The 23,260-nt window shown below is 37.2% G+C and overlaps 1 protein-coding gene across 2 annotated transcripts in view; it reads right to left on the bottom strand.

Annotated features, from left to right (window-relative positions):
* Window positions 1-23,260, bottom strand: part of LOC135467936 (protein still life, isoform SIF type 1-like) — a 140,203-nt gene that overhangs the window by 105,251 nt on the left and 11,692 nt on the right. For both annotated transcript variants that reach the window (XM_064745876.1, XM_064745893.1), the window contains exon 2: window positions 17,013-17,163. The gene's annotated coding sequence lies outside the window, so the exon portion shown is untranslated. The remainder of the gene's footprint in view (window positions 1-17,012; window positions 17,164-23,260) is intronic.

Raw genomic sequence — 23,260 nt, 5'->3', positions numbered from 1 at the left:
CTGTGGGACTCGTTACCATCAGGTTACCACCATCAACCTAATGTTGCATGCTACGCCTCTGCTACCTCCAACAGTCCCTGGCCCATTAATAATACATAACTAACAATGTCTCTCGGAAAGCATGCAAATCTACAAATGGTTCAATCTGAATGGCCCATGAGGGAATTCGTCATGCTCGTTCCAAACACATGAGATTTGTGATTCTGTTGACAATGGTTCTCCATGCTGGACCATTTCCCTAGCACAGGACAAGCTGGCTTTACATGTATATGCAAAGAGCAAGGAGGCAGAGGCAGCCTGCAGCAGTTATGGCTCGTACAAAGCACATCCCACAGACACAAACCTCCATTCTCGATAGTTTGACCAAATGTGACTGCCAACAAAGACCAATCATAACCCCATTATTCTCAGACTTGTGTCTCGTTCAGGGTTTTAATATGTTTTTCTCACTTACAAAGGCAGCAGATACTCATTACCAGAGCAAAACAAATTTGTACGATGAAGAAAGGTTATAGCTGCTGGATCTGAAATAGGGATTTTCATGGGAGTTGACAAAATGTATGTTCGAGTAGTTTTTGTCAAAAATAATTAAAAAACTCAACTCGGCCAACTTGGAAAGGTCTGTCAGCAACCTGTGGATGGTCGTGGGTTTTCCCAGAGTTGTGCCCCGTTTCCTCCCACCATAAAGCTGGCTGCTGTCATATAAGGAAAATATTCTTGAGTATGGCGTAAAACACCAATCAAGTAAATAAATAAATAAATCAAAACCCAATGCTCAGGAGATGGGACACACAATGATATAGTCGTAACACAATGTAATACAAGTAAAGTACTGTATTAAAAGGTTTGATAAGCTAGAAACTATGTAACTTTGAATGTTTACCATGTTATTGACAGTAACATGGTTTGGTGCTAAAAATGAATTATCTAGTCTGGGTTTGGTTGAAAAGTTAGTATCTAGGATTGATGGAGTACAAATAAATTAACTCTTTGAGCTACTGGAGAGGAAAGACTACTAACATCAACCAGCTTACCTTTTAGCAGATCTAAAACACAAGCATGCTACAAAAACCCTTAACCAGCCGTCTTTAAGTCAATCTAAGCATTACATCTGTCAAATCACAGTGAATCAGATTGTGAGAGTAGAAGACTTCAAATACATATCACTTGGACTGCCCTGATCAAGTGAAAGGACAACCTCATGAACATTTGCTGGGGAAAAGTAATCTAAGACATGGATCAAAGAATTACCAATAATGTACACTGACTTACAACAAATGAGTATATACTGTAAATATTTTTAAACCACTGACGTACTCTTATCAGTGGAATTTATGCAATATAATTATTATGAAAATGAGGCTAAAATGATTTGCTTGTGTCTTCCAAAAACTGTACAAATTATGTTGAAACAGTTTATGAATTACGGCAGCTAATGTTGAGCCAGCAAACTAAGGGACCCTTATTACAATGATATAGTCATCTTCTTTCCAAACTCTTTCAATTAGATTTGGGGTTGATTTGTCCACATACGCATGAGCTCAGTTCAAAAGATATATACGTAAATGTGATATCACTTAAAATCACCTGTCAGGTTAATCATGTAAATCTGGGGACATTCCATAGAATAAAAATGTGACTTTTTCAAGATCAACGGTGCAAATACTCTCCACATTTCTTCATGAAGTCAGAATTATGACTGAATATAGGATCAATAATCCCCAATCTTCTACAGATTAGATAGATATTATCAGTTAGTTTCCTGAACAACAAGTTGGTATTTTTAGCGCAGTGTACAGTAGGACAATATAAATCATAAGACACCGAGGGACAGAGTATGTGGCTTGGGCTAGCTTCCTTAAAAACTAATTACCTCAGCAACAGAGGAGTCAACAGGATCTGGGTAAACTTGAGAAGCTGCCTTAAGGTACTGAAGTAATTAAGAAATAGTAAATGAAATTTCCACCCCCCTATGAAGCCACTAATGGTCACATCACATCTGAGGAACCAGTTACTTGAGTTACAAGTATGATAGCTTAGTAACATGAGTGTCCATATGGATGGGTGATGACCATTTACATGTGCACCAAAAATTAGAACAGTATATTCAAAATGGTGAATGTGGAAAGTCCACAGACTAAAACCATCACTTTCCTCAGTGAAGGAAATGTTTTACATATAGAAGGGAAAATGTATCACCCCATTACATGATTTAAAAACTTGCAAAACACAAAATAACAATGATGACAAAAAACTACTGTACTTGAGAACAAATTTATCCCTGAAGATGAAAGAGTGGACACCCCAAAAATCTATCAAGAAGAAAAGAACTGGCAAACGTTTATAGCATAGGAAATACACCACTGTTATTATCACCGCAATCATCAAAGAATATGTGCTAGTTGGGTAAACCTAATCTCTGCTGCAAAGATGTTTTCAAAAAATAGCATAAACACAATATTATACTTTAGATAAAAAATGTTTGAGAGACACTGAATTCCCTTTGTGATCTATGATAAGGAAGCCATACAAACACATTTTAAAACTTTTTGACAAATAAACTGTAACATTGGGATGCTGTATGAGATTGTGTTTCTACTGTCAGCTACATGTATAAGAAATAATAAATATCAATAATTGAGAATTAAGTGCTTATTTTCTTGATTTTAGATTGCTTGAGACTGAAGACATGATGGAAATTTAAATGGCATTAAGAAATGAGCTTATACATACCAGCTACCGTATATCACCTCAAGTTTGGTATGTTAAAATGCACTTTCAGAAACACATAAAGGATTTAAAATGATACTTTTTATGCCAACACTTATGTTTTCTGATATTAAGAAATTACATGTAATCACACTTAACAAAATTTTCTGAACTGGCAATAAAAGATAAATGAATCAATCAGAATGAAATGAAATGTGTCACTTGAAAAGTGTCTAACTGTAAGTTTTTTTTTTTGTTTTTTTTTTGATTGGTGTTTTACGCCGTACTCAAGAATATTTCACTTATATGACGGCGGCCAGCATTATGGTGGGTGGAAACCGGGCAGAGCCCGGGGGAAACCCACGACCATCTGCAGGTTGCTGGAAGTCCTTCCCACTTACGGCCGGAGAGGAAGCCAGCATGAGCTGGACTTGAACTCACAGCGACCGCATTGGTGAGAGGCTCCTGGGTCATTACGCTGCGCTAGCGCGCCAACCGACTGAGCCACGGAGGCCCCCTAACTGTAAGTGAAATACAGTCCATTTTCAAGCATTATTATGGAGAGAGAAGAACTACTACTTTAACAAGCAGTCTGTGAGTTTACATGTCTGAATGGTCCAAATGTCTGGAAGGCATCTTTGTGACGCTTGGGGATAGCTTATACTCGCATCATCCAATGACTTTCACATATCTGCTACACTTGGACTAACGATCGTACCTTACAATGATTTCCCAGGAAGTTAGCACAATCGGATTAGCCATCCTACACTTCCATGCCTGCATCAACACCCCAACCTCCAGACACTAATGTGATAGAAACATGTCAACATCATTACTATAGATGAATGTTTAAGTACCATATGCCACAGGAATTGTGTCTTCACAATTATCTACTACACCTGAGTGAATACAGTATAGCCATTACTTCGCCCAACATCCCCCACCCTGATAACCATACGTCTGCTACACCACTCATGGGTCTATACACATGAACACACTGGTAAAGACTGGGCCAAGTTCCAATACCTTATAGCTACTCACAGATACCATACACTTACAGACACCATACATCGTCTTAGCCAGTTATAACAACAGATTACACTTTCAAGGCTCATTTTAGTGTAAAAATGGACAATTTATATATAGGTATTCCTTTACTTACGTGTAGTTCACTTTTTCAGTGCCATAGTCAAGCGGTTTTATGGTGACAAAAATTTGCCAGTACTGCCTATTCTGTCAGTCTGTCAGTCAGTCTGCTGATAAAACTGTTGATATATATCTTTTAACAAGGCCAGGCTATTCATTTATTTATCAATGAGTCCAGAATGCCAGACAAACTAGTCCAAGACATTTTGCAGGGTGTCAGTTTTTGAAGAGTTTGCACTGCTTTATTTACACATTGGCAATCAGCTTTAAAGGTACACAAAACCAGAGCGCTAGAATTAAACCGTTATCCAAGAGTGGTATTTAGTGCTCTAACGAAGGATTTTTCATTTATACAAGTCAGTTTATGGACAGAGGACAGCTAATCAAAAATACAATGTAAAAACACTATAAGATGTATATGGTGTCATGAGTAGCAATCCAACACTTGTATTACAAAAACTAGCTACGCTGAAAGTACTGAACTGAACAATAATTACATTGACATTCATTTGGATATTTTTTGGATCTGACAGTCAATCTTTGTTAACCTACGTGTTGGTCAAGTCAGAAAGAGAAAATAATACAGAAAAACAAATTAGACTAAGTTGAAATACAATGCAAACAATTACCAGCGGCAGCGTTGATTGTTGATCCGATCCAGCGCCTTTGTGAAGGTCAACTCACCACAAACATAGGATGTAGGGCTATTGACATATGGGTAAAAACTTGTACCACTAGTCATAGGGCCACACTTATAGTGTGAGCCATGCCTGCAAATGTTCAAGCCCATAAGCTGGGCTAAAGTGGAAAGAGGTTCTAACAGGATTTCCTTTGGGTTACATGTCAAGACGAAGATCAGGTAAATCATGCGGGTTCAGAGATGGGATGAGCAGATACACTCACTTATCCTTCCACAAAAAAAAAACTTTCTTTTTTTAAATGATTTCTGGTGAGCCTTAGCATCTCTTAAAAAAACAGCACCCCTAGACCATGTAATATTATACAGACTTCACCCTATGATACAGCCATGGCCTGCAGCAGAAGCCGCCTTGGAAAGTGAAAACAGAAAGAAGCTGGTAAAACTCGTAATTAATTTTGTAAGCGGTGATTGATAAAGATGATGTAGTGAAGTAAACTGTGTTTTCCATTTTGAACTCGTCCAATAACCAACACTGATGATAAATGACAACGCCTATCTGACACTTGGCATTTTAGAGCCAAAAAATTGCACAAGAGATGCTATAATGTGTAAAATGGAGGAAAGAAGAGATGTGACACCCACTACGTGAGCAGTGATTTCATCCACTGCTTGCGAGTGCACATGCATGTTGAGTCCTGCATTAATTCTGACTTAGCACCTAACACAACACTGCATATCTTTTGGATCAACTGTAGAAAATGGCATGACCGTAAATTATGGAAAAGTTGGTGAAAATTAAAAATGATTTTCGATAGCTTTCATCACTCTAATAACATTACTTGTATAAAAAGTAACATTCCTTCAAAGAAAACCGTAGAGAGCTGTGCTTGATTAATTAAATGCATCTCCCTAAAGTGTCAAATCAATCAACAAAAATTCATTTTAATCATGAGCACAAGGTGAGAATATGAGAAGATTTCACAACATGATGAAATATTCGCTGGAATTATTCCACCTCATGCTGGTCAACTTCATTATGGTGTTTTTTTTTTATGTTTTTTTTTAAAACGTGTTTTCTTTTTTTATATTTTTTACAAGGGTGTTGGGATGTTTTCAATGTCAGAAAGACTTTAGTACAGATCAACAGTCGACATACATTATACACTTGCATGAATGTATGCAAAAAATAATCTTGGCAATTACTGTCCATGTACAGACCTTTTTTTTTAAAATGATAGCTGATCCATTTGACTTCATAATTCACTACATCTTTTTTTATGATATTATCATGTTAAAGGCTATTGTGACATCATAGACAGACAGAGCAGTCCAAGGAATTGCATGTCATTGTATGCATATAATGTCAGACTATCACAAACAAAGAGTTTTATGATAACTTACTGAAAGGTTACAAAGACCCCCTCGACATGTTTTGGCTATAACTTTATTCCACAGCTGCGTTCTATGTGTAACAAGTCTAACAGTGAACAGCTGGGATTTGATTGGTTTTAACGCTCCACTCAAGAATTTTTGTCTTATATGAAGGCTGTCATGTTTACATAGATGGAGAATAATACAGAAGAATTCACACAACAGCATGACAACATCAGCTCAGATTTCTTTAAAGAATTAACTGTGCAATTGTATAGAATCCACTTAGCTTCCATTGCACCATACTGCATCAGGACGTTCAACACAAACTGTCAGTGTTCAATAAAATGTCTTCGAAAAAACTGAAAAGCTGAACTGAAAAATTATTCACATTCGCTAAAAACCCTTAAGGGAATTATCATCTCTCATACCAACAGTTAAATGACTCTGACACTGGGAGCAAAAACTCTGCATCAGAAAGTCAATATAGAGTGGCCCTGATATTATACAAGTCAAAGTTTAGTGATAAGCTGGTCACAGCTGAGAATGAGCCTGGTGTACCAAGGGGAGAGGGAGTAGGGACAGCAGGGCTGGTGTAGCCTGGGCAATCCCAACAAGCCTGCTGGTTCACCTGTCAGGGCCACCTGTCTAAGCTCCTGCCCCTAACCAGTCCCACTGTCAGATGCTCACTGATCCATAGGTAGGACTGTCAGATCAGTCTGAGCTTACACTCCCAGACAACTACCTATTACAGGGCCTTGTCCATGGTACAGACAGAATTGGCTAAATGGCTGGTGCCCACCATCCAATACCAGCCATAAATGGTTCTTCCAGTTTGTGCATCCAGTTTATCCCACATAAAACAATTAGCTTAAGAGGCAAGGATATCGCCCATTTGTCCTTAGATGACCAACTATCAACCTTTCCAACTGAGCTCCAGTACATACAATATCATGTATGTCTGGTTACAAATTAGTGTATTTATGTTGGGTGACTGACTCTACAGGCATGAGAAAAATTATGACCTGTTCAATTTAGACATAATATGCAGATTAGCAATAAGACAGCATTATGACCACCTTATGTGTAGTGACATCAACATTTCACAGCACAGTCAGGCTGTATGAACAATATGTTTTGTAGGTATTAAGAAGCCTCAACAAGGCTTATAATGGATGAAAAACTCTTCATTGTAACTGGGGAAACACAAATGGATATATTTGTGAAAATCGGTTAGCGTGTACATCTATGAAGAGAATGAAGAACAACACTGCAAAATGTCACTGCAATCATGCAGCACATACATGTAATTAGCAGTTTTGAGTCTCTGGAAACTGTGCTAACACAGGAACAATCAAAGAACAACAGAGCAACCTTCTCTCTCTCCACTTAATTTGGTGTCCATCTTAATTACTTTTCTTGCTAAACTAATTAAATCTTCTAGGCTTTCTTCTAGGCGGACATTCTAAGAGGCAGATGCAAATAGTGTACTGACTACATAGAAATCCACCCTAGATGAGAATTTCAATATTTAAAGTTACCTATACAGATAGTTTTCATATTCCTTCAGTCATGACAATACACAGATATATATATAACTATAGCTTTAAGGAATATTCTTTGGACAAAATTGTTATATTTTGAGAATTTCAATATTGAGAGTAACAAGTGGTCTTCACATAATTCTTCCACATTCATGAAAGCTTTAACGAACATTTTTGGTCAAAAAATTATATTTATGATCTAACATAACTAATACCTTCATATTTCCAGAATCTCAGAGATAACAAGGTTACATTTCCATTTACAAATTACAAGTGCAAATGCACTGATTTGACTTTTCTATAAATACCAAGACAACAAGTTAATCTTCAAGTCTGTCATCACTGGAAGCCATTTGAATTTTGTTGTTGATGAGGGACATGAGAATGAAAGATAAAGTCGCGCTGTTATAGCCCCTCTGATATCATACTGTGTCTCTGGTACAAGTACTACAAAACTGTTTTCATTTTGACGATCCCTAAATATTGTTTTATCACCTTGGCATGGTGCAAATTGGGCCAGAAACAACATGTAGGTTGGCATGTACTGTGCAGACTGAGACATAAACAACAACCATTGCCTTTCTCACTGGCACTTGAGCTGGTTTACTGCCATATTGCTGGCTTGCCTCCTGTGTCCTTTATTGAAACCATGAGGGGTGTGATCATTGTGCTAGTTATACTCTTTTAAGACACAGACAGACAGTTCAACTGATGTAGTATTATTTTATCACAGTTAAAATATCAATATTTCACCATTTACAGACAGTAACATTTTGATACATTGCTCACATATTCTTAGATTAAAGATGTGCCTTCAGTATTTCTATCCACATGTAAATCTTAATCAAAAGGCTTCAAGAACAGTAAAACATACAGGTAACAGTGTATCAAGCCTGAATCTTTACAACTGTAAACAGGTTCAAAATTATGCATATATAGATTCATATTTGTCATACAGATTTTAGGACAAAGGATGTTTAAAAAGGTTCCCTAGAGTTAGTTACCTTGCATGCTGAATAGGAGTAAGTTTCCAACTTTAAGATAAACTGTACATGAAGATTAGCACACATCATGTTAAAGACAAATAATATTGTAGAGCACTTTTGACAAAAAGAAAAAAAACACAAACCTGCCCTAGCTGACTCGATCATTGCACTTAAACAGGATATTGTTGTGCACTCAGGCCCTTCATAAAAATGAATGACCCATGTTAAAAGATAGGATGTCGAAAGTCTGGTTGAACTGCCTGCATCAAAAGATACGTGGTGTAAGAAGTCTGATCAAACAAAGACTGACCAACAGGTCTACAGACAGACACAGAGTGACTTTTAGAGCTACATGTACATGTGGCAGCTTAAAAACAGAACTTTAACAGAGGTGTCAAATGGTTAAGAAGCATGAACTGGCATATTGCCCTATAGCATCACAGTATGGTTAAATGGTGACAGTAAGTTGACTAAGTAAGGATTACCCCCAGGCTGTCGGCTGCTCCTCAGCTCCTTCCTGATGCCTAATTTCATGGGTGGGAGATCTCTACCAGAGACGAGCAGGACTGCCCTTCTGTCTTACAGTCACAGCTCAGTTAATTACATACCTATCTTACCACAACCTCAATCTCAACCCTGGGTTGAGCTTTAAATGGTCAATCTATTGAGAATTCAGAGCAATCTTTTCCTCCATCTATTAAACTTTGATCGGGCAGAATTCCTCCACGAGTACAGCACCGTTTGTTGAAGCCACCGGTCACACGCATCCATCAGCCCAAACTGTCGCAATGAAAGTCATCTCACGCCAAACAACCCTGTCATAAACTGCTTCCATTACATCTCCAGACAACTGCAAGACTTGGGAGGTGAATGGTCCAGAGTGTAACAGTAACTCACAGAGCCTGTCATCAGCAATTATACGAGACAGGAGGACAATTTCCATGTAACAGTCAGCCAAACCGGTTGAGTTCCATAAAGAGAATTATAAGCGAACATAAAATGATTAGTAATTAACATGCAGCAGTTTTTATATACATTCAATCATTCAACCAAAATGTCTCTGCAACTATAATGTATTTACTTATTTATTATTTGATTGGTGTTTTACACTGTACTCTAGAATATTTCTACCATTATAATAGATAGGCAGAACTTGAGATATACAGTGCATGGAATGTACTGGGTTTGCCACTTTCTCCCATATACGCTCAATGTAAATATGGCATATGTAGGAAGACACCCTATATGCACATTCCGATCTGAACGACACTGCGTACATACTGTAATAATTTTCTTATTTTTAGGACAGATATTAGTAGTGCCCAAAGCTAAAAATAGCATTTCTCTCCCAGGTTTTTTTCAGAAAAGTAAAGATATGGATATGTTGTTCTTTTGATGCATGGGCTAACAATGTGAGAAAAGAGGAACATTGTATTCCTGTTACAATTCCATGCATATATTGGCTAAAGAGCAGACCAGATTTCCAAAAATTAGAAGTATAGTGGTATACTACAAAACTGCTTGACAAATAGATAAAAATCAGCACTTAGGCTAAATCTAACACAACCTTGTTCTTACCAAGCGCTAGTATACTTTTAATACCATTTTTTGTTGATATTGTCAATCTTGTAATACATGTATTGTACTGTATTATTTAAGAATGTCTTTATTTACCGTGTATACACTGTGATAGCTGCAGTGAAAAGGAGTGTTCATTGTTTGGCAGAGTCCTAAAACAATGGAGACTCCCTTTTTTACAGCAGTTATCACAGCATACAGGCAGCAAATGCAGCCATTATTTCTATTCTAACACATCACCATTCATATTTATTTTCCATTAATTATCAACTTTTACTCCCTTTTGATTTTAATCAGTAGTAGTGAATGCACTTGGTAAACCATCTACACATTCTGGATGTTACCAGCTACGGACTCTTGGTTAGCTCAACGATTTTGTGCTGTCACTGACAACATGAAGCCCGGGATGAGACTGCAAGCTTGAATATTTCCGACACTTATTTGCCCCTGTTAAAAGATACTCATGCACCCAGTGAGCCATACAAACATCGGAAAAACCAAGGCAGAGTTTTTATGTGGGCACCGGAAAAGACTTTTTTTATTTGCCACGTAAAATGATCAAGACTGGATGTTTCTGACTGGATATGATCATCAAAATTTGGATGGAAAATTAAAATAAATAAATTAACATTTGTAAGTAGAATTTTCCATGGCTTTTCATTTGTTTATGTTTGGAATAACCCTGCTGGACGTTATGACGTTACTCCACGACAATAGTGTTAGGTTGCGTGAAAAAAATCACTGCATATACAGTCCGATACATGCAGTCAGCATCTCTATTCTCTGTGTAGGAAGCATTCGCCAGACGTGTTAGAGTACCTGGTATTTTATGACACATACCAGAATATATAGAGCGGCATTTATTTTTTTCGCTTGGACACCCAATCAAGAACATTTCACTTATAGCAGCCAGGTACATGAATACTGCACCACGATTTCCACATGTACATAAGAGCTCTATTTTGTATATCTCTTTGTATAACCTGGATGTGACAAGTCCAACTGTGCACACTGATCAATAGACAACACAGCAGGTCAGGATAAACTTTGCCTGTAATTGAACACATTTAGACAGATATAATAACCATCTCAAGTACATGTTCAAGGCTGTCTTTATCCAGGCTACAGATTTATTGATGTCTGTACCTTGAAATAAACATCCACTGTGTCTGAGAGAGGTAAACATTCAATGCAAGTTACCAGACCAAAGAGGGATTGATGTTTAATTGATTGATTGGTTTTGATTGGCGCCGTACTCAAGAATATTTGACTCATACATCAGAGGTCAATTCCATGCAGGGGTGGAGGAAATCATAGTGCCCTAAGTAAACCACCAGCCATTTGGCAACTAACTGACAAACTTTTCCACATGTGACTCATTTGTGACAAGGATTAATCAAAACATTATTCCAGTATGTGGTAAAATATATTACACCAATTCTGTTTTCTTCCACATTTTCGAAACAAAATTAACAAGGTACAAGGAAACGAGTTTAGAACAATAATTTCTCATAAAGAATAAAAACCCAGTGAGCCCAACATACTGCAGGACAAATCCCTTCAAGAACAAAACCAGCCAAAAACAGAACTCTTCAAGGACAAGACAAAACCCTTAGAGAACAAAACCCAGATCAGACGACCATAATTCTAATAAAAAAACTATTTAATTGTGTTGTATTAGAAGTGCTTATATCCTTAACTGTAAGCACATCTAAATGTATTCATGTATATATTCAAGGGTTTGCAATACTACATGTATAATACTCAACAATGTTTAGCAGCGGTCAATTTTTATTTCCAAGAAAAATCATAGAAAGGTTGTTGAAAAAATGATCACACCTTGTCAAGAATGGTCCTAACAAACATCCTAATTAAGTCTCCTAGCTCAGGTTTTAAACTTCTCTAAACCAATTTCTTTGTGTTCTAAAACTTCTTCAAAAAATATATTGCATTGGACAATTCAAAATGACAGAAAGAGAAAGTGGCATTTGTGAAGAATTGTTAACCGCTAACTACTATGCATTAGGTGAACAGCATGTTGACTGTGTAATGAATGCTGTTGCCTTCATCAATAATACATGTATGTCATCTGAGAAGGAAACATGGCATAATAACTATGACTTATTTAATAACACCACTCACATTTAACAACAGAGCAACTTTAAAAACTTAACCAGGTTCAAATTTCTATGAGCTGTCAGAAAAAGTCAACTACAAGTCGTAATTTTAAAAATTCCTCAAGTTCAGCCTAGAGTACAGGAATCAATACAGCAGACATTCAACAATGTTTTCATCGCCCATGTTATATATATAAAATTCGTGTTTGCAGAGAAAATAAGGCAGTGTTTTCATATATCGTTCTGGTGCAGTTGCTGATGACATACATGTAACAGTTGCCACATACACATACCACATCGTTGCCATGGAACAGGGTGGGTGAGTAAAACCCAACCTTAAAAAACACCACCACTCAAGTTACATAACACCCAGAAATAGGTGTCATGTAAAACACTTAAAGATTTGCACAATGCAATTCCATCTTCAGCAATATCTGACAACAACACTATATATGAATAAGCAATGCTTCCGAAGCCCCTAAAAAATATGTGTATTTAAAATGTCTGTGTACATATTGCCATGGTTAAGGATTACGCTAAATACCAGACACTAATTAACACTTAAATAATCAACACTATGGGAATATTTTATTTTACAACTACAAAAACAAATAAAATCACCAGATCAAAATAATATTTTATTCAGTTCAATTTAAAGAATACCCTACAGATTAGGATATAACTAGTGTACATTTTCTTCAGGTGACAGTAACAAGAAATGACCATCAGCATAAAGTTAACTGGTCATCGTACAATGTCCATGTGATGACAAACTTCATGCATACAGGAAATGTAGCTTTTACACATGTACATCCCAAGAAACATGCACTTGGACTCACCTTTAATATCTTTAAACTGAGGACATGTACCAGTATACAGGTGGGCTACTAGGTCAGCCTTACCATGCTGAAACTGCATCAATGCTCTTTTACATGTACATGTATACATAAGGGTCTTGTTTAAATACTTTCAAATACCACAATACGACGTCTTATTGACTTTTTCAAGTTTGTAGCTTGCATGTTTCAAACTGATTTTTTTTTTTTTTTTTTTTTTACTATGTTGCTGCGGAACCAAATTGGCTTAGGCCTGTAGAATCTAGGCAAATTGATACTTTATCAAATCCAATTGTCTCCTGGATTAAATTCCAGCAGTCTTTCCCAGCTTTTAAGAAATCTTACTTTGCCTCTTGTGCGAGTGCCTAAATTTTGCATGCCGGTGTTCAGCATGGATGATCATATTGATGTTACCCAGTATGCAATGCAACTTAAACAACACGTGACACTCACAAACTCAACACATTCTTTACATCCTGACCTTTATCCATTAAACCAATCTAAACAAATACGTAGTCCTGGCAAGCACGCAAACGGCTAACACAGTACTGCATGCAATGTGCACCATCTGTAGTGTGACAATTTTATACCCTATTCTATCCATGTGTAGTACAGTCAAGTCCAAACAGTGAAACAAAACAAAAACATGTGATATTCAGTTGATCATTCCAAACATTACACTTACAAAATAAACATAACCTTGAGGAAGGAATTAATATAACAGAACCGAAGGTCTTTAAACAGGTACATGTATATGTTATCTGGATTTCAACATACTACACCTACCCCATGCCAGGAACTTTCACTTCAACTGCCTAAAACATACAGCTTTCCTGATAACATTAGACATCTTGCTGATTGTACTGGACATAATGATGCATTTATTGTAGTTTATAATTTACTTAAACCCTGAATTCTCTCAGTGTTGAAATTGGCATTAACAAAACAGCTTCATAAATACCCTAATTGCATATTATACAATAACAAACAGGACATCACTAAATCTTAATGGTTCAAGCCCCTGAATGTTTTTACAAACAATCCCAAAGAGTGTCTCCATCACCAGCTTATCATTAATAAGGTTATGAGGCCAAGTACTGAACTTCCATTCATATGGAGTTATATTTGCATATCCTATGGAAACCAGATGCACTTTAGGTTATAGCTATCATCAGACCAACAAGATGCCCTCCTAGTTGAGGATGTAGGTTACAAAATAAACACAGCCAATTTCCATTTGCAATGTAAACTGTAAATCACTGAGAATACACCGCACACTGCTAAAGCTCATAAATTTCCAATGAGGTGATTCCTCGCCTTGTGCAGAGTGACTTCAGGCCATCGGCTCAAGACCTCCAAAACAAGGTGGCTTTTTGCTCAACGACCGCTAGCACACCCAAATGCATTTATAACAGATCAGGGCTTGTATGGGGCAGATTTTAGCCAAATCAAGTCATGATTACATTACATGGGGAACTACACCACTCTCTGCTGTCCATTCTCAGCCCATTTACAAGGGACGGAGTGGCGTCACTAGCGCACAGATTTGGCATGGTGCCGACACGCCGGCAGAGTAGGCACTCAAGGCTTTGTACAAAATCCGCTCTGAACATCGAATATACCATCAGGACACAGCATGATCTAGCCTGTACAATTAAGATACACAGACAAAGCTGCACCCATAATAAGGCAAGATTTCACTCCATGGACATGCATACATGTAACTCCAGTACAAAACACTACAAGGCTACATTCACACATGTAATCACCAGCAAAAGAAATCATGGGTTAAATTTATCCACAACCTTTTTCCCATTTCATTTTTTCCTCTTTCCTTCTTGTTTTCCTGGCACCAAAAAAACAACAACAAGATACCTGTTCAAGGCTTTTTACAACATGATAAGAGCAACTTTTCTGAAAGCACATTAAGGAGGCAGGTACCCAAAGTGCCTTACTTATTAACTCCTAAAATCATATCAGTCTATTTCTTTTGCACATTATTGCAAACAATGTGTTACTAATTCAACTTGCTATATATTTCAAATACTATGCAGGTGTACACAAGTATGTACGATTCCATCTGCATGTTTAGAACTGCTTAAGTGTGAAAACCTCATGGGACAGGTAAAAACGGACGAAGATGAAACAGATGAAAAAAACATGCAAGAACATTCCAATCATCTTGTCAAAGAATATGCAGCACTTATTCTCTACACAACATACATACATGTACACAGTATTTCAGTTACATGTGTATGAAGGGCCACAAGTACAAACTTTACTTAACAGGAAGGAAAAAGTGGAGAAATAAAATTCATTTGTCTTGTCACAGAGCGTACAGCCATAGTACCACACTCAAACCTAACAACAAGGACCAGGCTATTCACAGTGTAAGGCATATGTAGCACAAAGCTCCACAGGGTTCGACAACATTTCAAGTGCTCCAGTATTTGAAGATGGCAGTGAGGGAAACCCGGGTTCGGATTTTCACACACTCTTCTCATACCAAGGTCTTTGTTAAGAGAGGTATAATTCAACTTGGGAGAGAAAAACTCGAGGATCGTGGTATAATGATGGTGTACTATGTACTTGAGGATTCTGCTGGGCAAGTCATCTGCTTGTACGAGGATCAATCAGCGTCCAGTCCGTCAATGTCGACAGCCATGGAACCCACACGGCCTTGAAGCTTTTTCCTCCTGACAGGATTGACAGAAGCTTCCCTTAAATTGCCTGGTTAAGAGACTTGCCTCTGGTAGTACAACCTAGACAACCTTCATTTTCTTAATTTGATACGGAATGAAGAAATGTAAGTAAATGATGCATAAATGATTTGATTGCACTACCTATGTACCTGGAAGCAATACTCCTTCAGTGCAGAACCTAAACACTTTGAAGAATGTGCACTGTGCTACATCAAACTCAGCAGAATTCAAGTGCAGTCCAGATTGAGCAATTTCAACCAAAAATACTAATCTCATGAAAGAAATTGCGCTGTATTATACAGACGGACATAATCAATTTTATTTTGCATACATGAATCAAAAACATATGTTCACCACAAAAAATTCATGTATGTTATGTTCTGCATCAAAAGTAAACAATAACTGATATTGTTCTTCAAGTACAGAAAAAATATCATCCCTTAATAATTCCTCTTCACTTCCACAGAAAACTGAGATGCAAACCACTTACTTCAGGAATTGAACTCAAGTTCACAATCACAAGAAAGTTCCACACTTTCCCTAGAAATTCTTAAAATATGTGTAATTTAGAGTAAGAAATCTAAAGTCCATTTCTGCTTAAATATGCAAATTAGAAACCAAAGTGTGCATGATGCTGCATCACACAACTGCGTTCAAGTAATGAAAGCTCATGTATATTTCATGAGACTGTCCGGAGAAGAGCTTTCAGGACACGCTGGCAAGACGCTCTGGCCGATGTTCTATCCACTCTTGGTCACTCATATTCTCATAGCCACTGACTAATGAACAAAGAAAAGGGCCATTTTCTGACAAGTCTGATGTGTGATTTGATCCCAGTGTACATTATCAGCCATTACCATAGTGACCAAATTCCAACCTATGATTCGATTGGTCAGAATACAAACCAATAGCATTAGACAGAAAGCACACCAATAAAATCAGTCACCCAAAAAGAGAATTATTTCACACATTGCACTAGATGACTGTTTAAAGACAACTATTTCAAGACTTATCTTTCACAAACATCCCACAATCGATTTTACATGATTTACAGAAAGATACATGTACATGCACATTTCCTTATGTTCACATGTCAAATATCTGTACTCAGTCGGTTAGCACGCTAGCGCACCAAAGTGACCCAGAAGCCTCTCACCAATGTGGTCGCTATGAGTTCAAGTCCAGCTCACACTGGCTTCCTCTCCAGCCGTACGTGGGAAGGTCTGTCAGTAACCTGCGGATGGTAGTGGGTCACCCCTGGCTCTGGCCGGTTTCCACCCACTATAAAACTGGTCGCTGTCATATAAGTGAAATATTCGTGAGTACAGCGTAAACCACAATCAAATAAATAAATAAATCAAATATATGTACATTAATTCCTACCTTTGGCAGTCATCTTTGCAATTACATCTTGCTGTTCACAGCAATGGCAGTTTGGAGAAAAATGTAATCCAAGTAGTCTTGGCCTTCCTTTCTTGTGCAACAGGAAAGAACCGAGGCACATACAACCACTTGTACAAGGTCTCTGGTCAATCTACAAAGCAACAAATGTTATTCTGAATATTAAGAAGCCAATACTATACACAAATAAATTTATTTATCTATTTGATTGGTGTTTTACGCCGCACTCAAGAATATTTCACTTATACAAAGGCAGCCAGCATTATGGTGAGGGGAAATCGGACAGTGCCCAGGGGAAACCCACAACCATCCACAGATTGTTAGCGGCCCTTCCCACGCATGGCCAGAGAGGAAGCCAGTATGAGCTGGACTTGATCTCACAGCACAAATAAATACAACCATTAAAATATTAAATTATTCTGAACAGTAACTAATTCACATACTTAATAAATAATCGTATGAAAACCTAATAAAATAAAAGTTACCCAGGAAAATCTGCAGTAACACTAGGGAAAAGGTATACAAAATGAAACAAACCCCTCAGAGATATACAGCCCTTTGCAATCCATGATAGTATGCAAACATTCTCTATATAGCAAATCAAAAGCAGTCAACAAAGCATAACATTAAGCCCTCCTGCTCAAGGATGCACATTACTTTTCCACATTTGTAACAGTATAGCCACCGGCAATATACAGAGACTACTCACAATCAATGTCATTTATTGATTTTGTTTATTTCATATTTTTCATTCCATCGGAGTAATTATAAGATGCATTCAGGTTAATTTAACATATATTACCTTGCCTGTGGTTTATTTGGTTTAGGAGACAATCTGAAACCAATACATTGCTGAAAATTTTCGGAAATTTAAAGCCGTAGCAAAAGCAAGCTGTAGCTGAATTGTCATCAATCCAGCTACATTGTAACAGTGTCATCAACTATGATTTAAGGTTAAAAGTTCACTTGTCAGAGACCCTTTACATCCGTACGAGATACAAAAAAACTGTATTCAACGTTAAGAATGCATGCTGCATATAACTAATGGTTAACCATTTTGGCTCTAAAGATAACTAACAAACAGCGGACAGGCCTAATATCACAAGCAAAAATTTCAAGCCTTTTCTTCTAGCTCCCACTTTCAATGCATAAATTATGAATGAAAAATATATTTCTTGCCATTTATTTGGCATTCAGTGTATGCTAATACAACATACATGTATATGTTGCACTTTATAGGACTGGCTAATATTGTATTCAGCTTTTATATACCTAGAATCAGACTATACCCCATGCACCATAATGCTGGCCCCGTCACATATAATTGAAATATTCTTCAGTACAATGTAAAACACCAATCAAATAAATAAATAAATAAATAAATAAATAAACAGAATCAGTATATGTGAAATCAAAGACCGTTTGTAGCACGATTATATACTTCTACATAAGTGAACAGACCTGAGAGGAGGGAATTGGATGCCAGCACCCTGAAGATGTCACGGATATGATAGTCCATGCAGAGCCACTTAAAGGAGTGGGTGGGCGAGTTTTAATGTTAGACCTGTAGACACCGGTAGTCACCAGATTGTGGTGGGACCTGCAGCGTAGTGGGGGGGATCAATACGCGCTCTGAAGGACAGTCTGCCAAGCACCAGGCACACAGCATCAAGGGCAATTACAGTCCCAAGAAATCCATCATATGTAGCGCTACCAACAAGAACTCTGCCCTCCGATTGGTCAGTCAGCTGTTAATTACAGTACTCATTTACTGGCTCGCAGAAGCTACAAGAGGGCAACTTCATGGTTGAAGTTGGACAATTAAGTGCATCCCATTGAAACTACGCCATTAATGTGACAACAGCAAGGGTGTAAGAGTTTTTGACAGACAGAAACCCAGTGCATTTAAATGCAACCTGCACATCTAATTTACCAAACATCAGAGTCGATTTGCTAGAGTGGTGCAAGTGCATGTTCAAACTAATTTAATTTTGAACAGCCAGATAGTGGTACTGAGAAATCAATAATCATATAGATTTTTGCCTCAGCAGATCATAATCTCTCTTTATATCCTCTAAATATAGAACAGGTACATGTATTCAGTGCATTACTATTAAGGTAAAGACAAGTATCTACCATGTTCACCTTCTCCACGGGAATGGCATACAAAAAAATCGGTAATGATCATAATGGGCAACACGATGAAAAGTGACAATGCTGGTAGCTATAATGGACCACACAATGAAAAGTGGCATGCAATGGGCAACACAATGGAAGTAGCAATGTTGATAATGGACAGCACAATGAAAAGAGACAATGTTGATGATGTGCAACATTATGAAATGTGGCAATGCTGATAATGGGCAACACAATGAAAAGAGAAAATGTTGGTAATGGGCAACAGAATAACACAATGAAAAGAGAAAATGCTGATAATGGGCAACACAATGAAAAGAGAAAATGCTGACAATGGGCAACACAATGAAAACAGAAAATGCTGATAATGGGGAAACACAATATAATGTGGCTATACAGCATAAACAGCTTGATAAAATGTGGCAGCTCAAAATGTGTAAGCACAATGGAAAGTGTCATTACAGCAATGCCACAATCACCACAAATTCCGCACCTTCTTATTCATGTAAATGAAAAAACGACTTCAGAATACTTTCCTCACATACAGGTATCAGTTTATGTGTGCTTTTCATATAATGCAACATCTTGCATACACATACAGTGTACATCCTTAGAAATGCATGTTTTGAGATCCTTGAACAGTTTAATTTTCCTTCCATCAAACTCATCAACAGGAAAACTATGCAAGGCTATTCAAGCGTATATCGCATTCTAGGTATCACTCTGTATGTGTGTTGACACAGAATGTAAAGATTTCCCTATCCTTTCTGAAAATTCTCCAAACTTGAATTTGGTATGTGATGAAATGACAAAGATCTGTGATGTATTTTAACATAGTCATGGAGCTATCAAGTTGGTATTTATTCCATACAGCTGTATTGTATTAAAAGTTATTTGTCACAAATGTGCAAGTATCTGCTGCCATATACGTGAAGTGGTCATGTATCCATTCTATACCCAAGATACTGTAAATGTTCAATCTTTTCAACTTTTTTCAGTGGAATTTATGCATACAATTATTATGAAAACAATGCTAAAAGTGATCTGTTTGTGCTATTAAAGACCCAAGCTTCATAAAATCATGCAAATTATTTCTCTACACCCCATAGTTCTCTTAGAATATTTCAAAACATTGGTTGCAGAGATGGATGAAATGTTGAAGAATTAAGGTAAGCACTGAAGGATCAGTAATAACAGACAACTCCAGTGTACTGTGACTATCACCTTAAATAACACAAGAGTTTTAGGAAATACAGATCTACTTAGAGCCAAGGACAAGGATGTTTCAATGTGATCTGTCCAGACATCTCACCGCTAACTGAATCCCTCATTCACTTTGCCTCGTCCCTACACTTCGGTGCTCAACCATGCTTATCCAACAGGCCCAAATTCAATCTTAAGCCGCCAGCCAAGTCTGAACTTTACATAGAACAACTTACAGAACTAATGGCGAGGCAATAAAAAGTCAATAGCAGCAAAGCCAGAGAAATCAAATAATTGGGTGAAAAGCATAGCCATTGACAAGTCAGGGTAGTGTTGGTAACCCTGCCAGCTGTTGCCTCAACCACTTAGCCCGCCACTATACCCTGCCCCATCCTGATCCCGGTGAACAGGCATTGTGAACCCATTGCCATGACTGATAAACAGAATTTTGATCAATATAAAAATTTAAATCCATTAAATCATTTTGAAAACGTCCATACACTTCTGCCTATCTTATAGGTTCTTAGTTAAACACTCCTGTGCAAGGTAATGCTTTTTTTTTATGTGTTATTATACCAGCATTTGAACTCATTAGGTTTATATTAATATTGCCTGCATATTACATTAAATTATGTCATCAACCACTAAATACACATTGCAAAATCCCTTCTTTTTTCTTGTTGCAAAATTTGTCAACAATCTTACATGTTGCAAACTTGTCAACAACTTTAAATGTTGCAAATTTGTCAACAACCTTAATACATGTTGCCAATGTTTCAAACCTTGGGTGTATCAAATGTTAACATTATCACTTGTAACTTTCGCAGCAACACAGTTTGAAAATAATGCAATAATGTCTACTAGAGTTCACAATAATTGTCAGTCTGTCTACAACATCTAAAACATTTCCCATAGTGGATGACTTCAATTAAACACGCAGAAGTTCCTGCAGAACCGAGGCTTCAATTATTCTGATTCAAACTTTCATCTGTAGATCTGAATGTATAAAAATAAAACTCTACACTTATATAAACATGTACTTATAGGCAACATGCCTGTAATCCTGTCTCACAGTTCGCTATAAAATAAACTAAATTATATGACAATTTCGAAGGTTTGCATACAGTACATATCTGAGTCCCATAGTTGTAGCCAACAAAATGTTTTAGTCTCTGTGGTTCTCTATTGTAAGGAAATTAACGTTGGAAAATATACAGTACAATGTAAAAGTCTTGCTTGCCATGTACTTGCCGAACTTAATACTATAATGAGAATGAATTTTTTGTCAGCAAACCACAAACTCTTCAGAAGCCCCCAGAAAAACATACCATGTACCAGCCTCATTTGTATTAAGACAGCTAGATATTTTTATGCCATCCTGGATACAGTACAATTTTTTAACCTATCTGTACAGAATTTGCTGAAGTACGTATCATGTGTTAAGCACTTCATCACATAATATCATTCTATTAAATTACATGTACACATGCAGTATAAATAACACACCACACCCATAATAACATTAGACGGGAACTACCCATGTATATATATACAGGTTTGGCGAGGTAAACTCACTCCATGCTTGTGTGTGATGGTCATATTACTCATGTAGCATCACAGCCTGTACTGTTTATCTTGGCAACATCTTATATAATACTCGGTACAATTTGTATTTATAGAAACACTAACTAGAAAAGGCTGATGAAATGTCACTGTTTGAAAATGTTCCTGCTGGGTTTGTATTTCATGCACATATATATCTGCATTTGGTACACTCACTACATCGGAGCACTAAAGCCTACAAGATTGACAGAGTCATGTACAGTATGAAAAGTCAAAGCCTGCATGTTTCCAAAGCTTTAATTTCATATTAAGCAGAACTAGTGCTCAAATGAATTATACTTAGGATTCATATACAATTAATAGGCTATCAACTGACAACAATTTCATCAAAAGTACTTGATGCACACTGAACATTTACATGTAAATCCAACATGCTACAGGAAATTTTAAGACTGGTAAGGAAAACATACCACTGATATCGGGTGCATTTTCAGCCAGGCTGAGAGTTATACATCTGCACATACTAGGAGCTCTTTAACAACTACAATTTGCATCTTACATGTCTTCTCAATCTGACATGCATCTAGATAAGATCGATATATGTCTTGAAAAATAAAAATGACAGCTACTTACTATGCTCATTTACCTACATGTAACCAGGAGTCAGCTACTTACCATGCTCATTTTCCTACATGTAACCAGGAGTCAGCTACTTACCATGTTCATTTTCCTACATGTAACCAGGAGTCAGCTACTTACCATGGTCATTTGCCTACATGTAACCAGGAGTAGGTTTCATAACTCTTACAATATGGTACTATAAATGATAAATACAAAAGATTTGGATCCAAACATATCCCATGGCTTCAGTTAGTTTACAATAACTACCAGTCAATGAAAAATTTCTTTACCTTGCAAATATTCTCACATACTAGGTTATCTGGAGAGACGGCAGACGAAATTACAGACCAACAGTGTAGGCCTGAACATTCACAAGTAACTTTCACCTCAGTCTGATGTGAGAAGCATGTTTTCTTATGTCACTTCAATTTCAATGATTTATAACATATGCTGTGTGGGAATATTCTCCCTTTCTACAGCGGAAAAGGGAAGGCACAGATTACCTTATATTGCACAATGCTTTAAAATGCACAGGTAGAATTTTGGCAGAATGTTGCCTTGACAACCGCATTTGAAAACTATGACAGATTGGCCAGCTTTCCATGCTGCCAGCACTTAGCTGACCACTTTACGAATGTGCCCTACCCCAAGTGCTACACGACTGGGAATCTCCTCTTCAACGGCATGTATCAATAATAGATGGGAAA

This window comes from Liolophura sinensis, chromosome 1 (genome assembly GCF_032854445.1).
Source record: "Liolophura sinensis isolate JHLJ2023 chromosome 1, CUHK_Ljap_v2, whole genome shotgun sequence".
Lineage (NCBI taxonomy): Eukaryota > Metazoa > Mollusca > Polyplacophora > Chitonida > Chitonidae > Liolophura > Liolophura sinensis.
Note: the sequence above shows the minus strand (reverse complement) of the source record. Positions and strands in the feature narration are given on the sequence as shown.